Source organism: Gavialis gangeticus, unplaced genomic scaffold, assembly GCF_001723915.1.
Source record: "Gavialis gangeticus isolate Ggan-Ray unplaced genomic scaffold, GavGan_comp1, whole genome shotgun sequence".
Lineage (NCBI taxonomy): Eukaryota > Metazoa > Chordata > Crocodylia > Gavialidae > Gavialis > Gavialis gangeticus.
In genome coordinates, this window is record NW_017729022.1 from 10,230,211 (window position 1) to 10,235,283 (window position 5,073).

The 5,073-nt window shown below is 40.7% G+C and overlaps 1 protein-coding gene across 4 annotated transcripts in view; it reads left to right on the forward strand.

Moving 5' to 3' along the window:
* The window catches only part of CNTN1 (contactin 1), a 615,999-nt gene that overhangs the window by 104,756 nt on the left and 506,170 nt on the right, over positions 1-5,073 (forward strand). For 2 of the 4 annotated variants that reach the window (XM_019514584.1, XM_019514586.1), the window contains exon 1: positions 2,914-2,993. The exons of 1 other annotated variant lie outside the window; for it this stretch is intronic. The gene's annotated coding sequence lies outside the window, so the exon portion shown is untranslated. Of the gene's footprint in view, positions 1-2,910; positions 2,994-5,073 lie in introns of those variants that run through there. One more of the 4 variants, XM_019514588.1, reaches the window with a different exon arrangement.

The following is a 5,073-nucleotide window of genomic DNA, read 5'->3' on the forward strand; positions in this document are numbered from 1 at the left end:
TACAAGGTCCCTTCCGACCCTACTTCTATGATTCTATATAGTCAACCAGAAGGTAGGACAGGTTGGCACCTTAGGGTGCCTGTATACATGTAGGATGCCTGCTTTGATGTGTTGCAGTTAGAGTGCATTGGAGTGGTCTTGATTAATTGTGCCTGCTGGAACATGTATTCAGCATCCCTGTGCTTCAAAATGGTGGCAGGGGCACTTTAAGGCTCATTGAACAAGCTTTAGTTAAAGTACCCCTGTCACCATTTTGAAATGCAGGACAACGAATACATGAGACACTGTGGGTGCTTTAATTAGAGTGGCTCTCAACAGCTGCTCTAATTAAAGTGCCCACCCTTCTCACGCCTGGAGCTTGTGTAAAGATGCCCTTTGATATTAACTGGTTCAGAGAGGCATAAACTTTCATAGGCAACAACCTGCTTCGTCAATACCACTTCATTAGATACTTCAACGTCTGACAAAGTAATTTGTTGCTTATGTAAGCTCATGCTTCTTGGAACCAGTTAGTCTCTAATGGCACCTATATTTGTGCTCTGGGGTGGCGTTTGGGTGGCATTTTAATTAGGACAGCTCTCGGGAGTTTCTCTACTTTACATGAGACACTGCAGGCATTTTATCAGCATCTTGCATGAACTAAAGCTCATTGAACAAGTCTAGTATTTAGAAAGAAGCCAAAATATTAGCGAGCTTTAGTTTGAGCACCCTCGCTACCACTTTGAAATGCAGGGACACTAAATACACAAGATACTGCAGCACACCAGTGTTCAGATTAAAACACTCAAGGAGACTTGATTAATCAAATTTCCTCCAACACATTCTAACCAGAATGCATTGGAGCACATGTAAAAGTGCGCTTTAGTACCATAACCTGCCCTACTTTCTGTCTGACGTCAGACCAAGATGACTAAGTACCTTATGAGATTGCTGAAATAATGTTTTTTCAATAATTACTCATCCTGCTTGCCATTGTACAACTAAGATAATTTGAACCACCAATTAAATGATTGCCTAGCTGTCAAATATGGCTAGTTACTGCTAGGGGTGCACCGATAGAGATTTTTTGGGCTGATACCGATAGCCGATTTTTAAGGAGCCATATTGGCCGATACCAATTCGATTCTGTCATGGAGTGGATTCTGCAGTGTGGAGAGCGGCGTCTGGCTGGTAAGTCTATTGTTGGGGGAAGGGGCATGGGGGGGCAGATTGAGGCCCCCACAATGAGGGAGGGAGTGGGCAGGGGCAGGCGCTGTTCAGCCGGGGCGGGGTGGGACGTGGGACAGAGCCGGTCAGCCGGGGAGTGCACCCTAGAAGGGCATGAGGGGGGTGTGCCCCGAGATTCGTGGGCGAGGGCAGGCTGCTGCTGCGGTCTGGGGCCAGGACTGTGTTGGGCTCTTCCCAGTGGGGTGTGGGGCTGGGGCTGCATTTGGTGTGGGTGGCGGTGGAAGCACTGGGAGGGGAGCTATGGGGGGGGCTGCAGCTACCCCAAAACTTGCCATATCCCCACTCCCAGCACTACCACGTGCCCTGAGTGCAGCCTCAGCCTGCACCAGCAGCCTGCTCTCGCCCTGTGCAGATCCAGGGACACCCTCCCCCCCCATGCCCTCCCGGGTTGTGTACAGTGACAAGAGCTGACCCCCCCCCCATGTCCCTCGGATGAGCTGCTTGTGGGTCCATCCTGTGCCCTGCCTTGCCCAGCTGAGCAATGCTTGCCCCCTGCCTCCCTCCCTCATTGTGGGGGCCTTGATTTCCCCCCCCACACACCTCTTCCCTCTCCATGCTCCTTCTCTCCCCCTACAACTTCCCCCACAACAGACTTACTAGCCAGATGTTACTCCCCAAGCCACTGGGCTACACTTCTGGCTGCGTGCATGCTGTGGCTATGTGTATGCATAGGGCATTTATCGGCCACACTGGGCAATTAATGCCGATTGCCTATACTGTCAATTTTCCCTATATTGGTTCCAATATGGGACTGATGTATCTATGCACCTCTAGTTACTACAACATTATAAAATATTGGTGCAAAATTTTCATTTCTATTTCAGCCTGATTCAAACTCCTTCCCATTTTTTAAAATGTGTATAAGGGCATAATGGTGTGATTTGCCTAGCATATGTAGTAACTGACTTCAATTTTAGGATCAGTAGTTTCCTGATATTCTACAAAATGTCTCAAAATAGGTTGCCTTACTATTATGTGCTGTTATGCCATCAAACCTCTCATCTCTACTTGTTTGAGACTGATTCAGTATAATGTGTCAGGGTGCAGAGGTGGTTAAGTGCCAGATGCTGTGTTGCTTAATAAAACTCATGATTCTCTTTTAAAGTATGGAATATGTTTGTAAGCTGCTGCTACTGCTGCTGCTGCTGGTAGTGAAACATGTTTCATTCTTGCTTGGTATCTGGATCTTGATGAATCATAAGCAAGAGGAGTGATACAGTATTCTGACAGTGCTGTTGTATGCAAATGAAGAGAGATGAAAAATCAAATAAGCAAGTCAAGTTTAAAACATTTAACATATTTTACATTTGGAGCATGCACAGCACCATTTCTGCAATTCAGGTTCATAATAATAAAGCTATTTTAACTTTATTCTTTTCTGACACCAATATGAAGTCCTCCCTGCATCTCAGATCTTTGAAACTTCTCATTCAGCTAAATCCCAAAATGGAATTTCTATGTGCACATGCTTTTAAAGTATATTTTCCATGTTGAACTTTCTTTGGAGACTCTGCTTTCAATGAGAACAAAGGTATTACTATATTCAATTTAGTCACGTGTTAGTGAATGATGAGCTTCTGGTGCCAATGATGGCTTTGTTTTTATGTTTATTAGTCTGTCCTCTAGTGCAGTTTAGCCTGTCCTGAATTTACTCCACTGATTCACAGCTCTTCATAGTGTACAGTTATAATCTTTCTGCCTGATTGACATGCTTTGTGGATAAGAAGTGCTTCTGACTCACCTTGGGGAGAGTTCAACACAAGAATGTAACTTTTTATCTATAAATACAGTCTTGCTGAAATACTTGTTTTCAACCTTGATTTGTTTGGTGTTACAAATGTTCTTGTCCTACTTTATCTGGAATAATGTTGAACTGTGTCAAAAAGCACATGCTTTTGTCGTGACCTCTGGCTAGATTACTGAATTTCTCAATGACCTTACTCTCTTCTCTAGCAAAAAATTTCAGTTTGTTTAAAATGATACAGCTAAGGCTAATCATGAAAAGTGATTCATATGTTGCTGCTGCCTTGGATCTTTCTTTACTGGCTTCAACTGTATGTTTGCTGAGATTTGAAAACCTTGCTTCTAACATAGACTTAGTTTGTCTAATTTATGATGCTTAATTATGCTAGGCTCCTATAGTTTTTTCCTGTGTGCAAAGATTTGACTACTGGTTTCTTATATTTATATTATTTAAAACCTGTTTTTTGAAATATTATCATTTTTGGAGATTGTAGATATTTCTTTCCTTTTTTTTAAAAAAAAAAAGTAAACAATTGCAGATGATAAAGATATACCACAAATTATTCTGACAGCTGATTCTTGTAAAGAACTGATGATAGTATTCTTAGGAAAAATGTTACTAATTTAGTTGCAGCTGCACTATTGGAAACTAATGTATTTAGCAAATGCATTGGACTTGAGCGCATCTTGAGAGTCTCACATTTTATAAATAGATGTTCAGGACATACTTAAAGCATTGTAGGAAATTCTGTATAAAGAAAAGCTGAGTTTTGAAAGGAATAATTCCCTTCATCTAAGGTATTCCTTAGTGCTTTCAAGAAAAAGTTGAGAAACCTTAGAGTTTTTCTTTGTAGAGGACACGTAAAGTTGTTGATCTGTTTTTTATGTTCTGTATAATATGTATTAGTTATGTTCATCCTGAATTTTGTCTTTTAAAGTAATGGTAATCCAAAGTTTTAGGTCATTCAGAAAATGTAATTATGTTAATATTTAAGTGACTGCTTATGTAGTTTTCATTTATGGTTTTAAGGTTTAATTTTATGCAAAATATAGTTTCTCTACTGAAAAGACGTTAAGGTTATATATGTGTGTGTGTGTGTGTGTGTGTGTGTGTGTATTATTTTATTGTGTTTCATTGTTGTTACTTAATGGCATATTTTATTTATTATATTTCTTGCGTTTTTTCTGTAAGGTTCCAAATCATATTAGATCAAATAAACATAATTGGTTTAAAAAAAGAACCTCATGTTTTGATGAATATTAGATAGTCATCAAATATAGCATATACTTTTATATCTAAAACTTGGGGGAAATATCAGAAAATGTCCTAAAATAATAAAATAATGTACTGGGATAGCAAATTCATGCTCCTCATCATCACATATTGCTCAGAATCATCAAATCTTGTTCAGGTGTTGAGGAAAACTTAAGCATGACTCAAATATTAAATTCATCTGTCCAACTAGATGTTTGTATGTTTAATGCTGTAAAACTTCATGGTCATCTGCATTGTACTATTATGGATGCATCAAGAAGTTTAAGTGGGGGAAGGCTTGCTCGATTTAATACCAATGTTTTTTACACATCACTTTAAAAAAAGAATGTTCCTAAGGATGGATTGACTATGTTCAAAGAGTAATAAGATATGCATATGTCACTGAGGTCCCGGAGGGGAGGGGAGTTGTGAGTCCAAGATGAGTGGTCGTTCCATAAGGAAATGATCCTCTGAGCCCAAAGGGCAACAATCCCAACGTGAGTCAAAGGGGGCAAGAGTGCTCAAAAGCCCCCACGGCTCACCAAAGAAAGGCATTCAGAATCATCTGAAAGCTAAAAAGGAGGCATACACCTGATGGAAAGGAGGGGCCATCACCAAGGAGGATTATACCTCCATTGCTTGAGACTGTAGGAGGACTGTTAGGAAGGCTAAGCCGGACACAGAACTGGAACTAGTGACCCAGATCAAAGACAAGCCCTTTTTTAAATATATAGGGAGTAAAAAGAAGGCACCGGGTAACATAGGGGCCCTGCTGGACACGCTTGGAAATCTGGTGGTTGTACCAGATGATAAAGCTGACCTCTTTAACAAATTCTTTGCCTCCATAT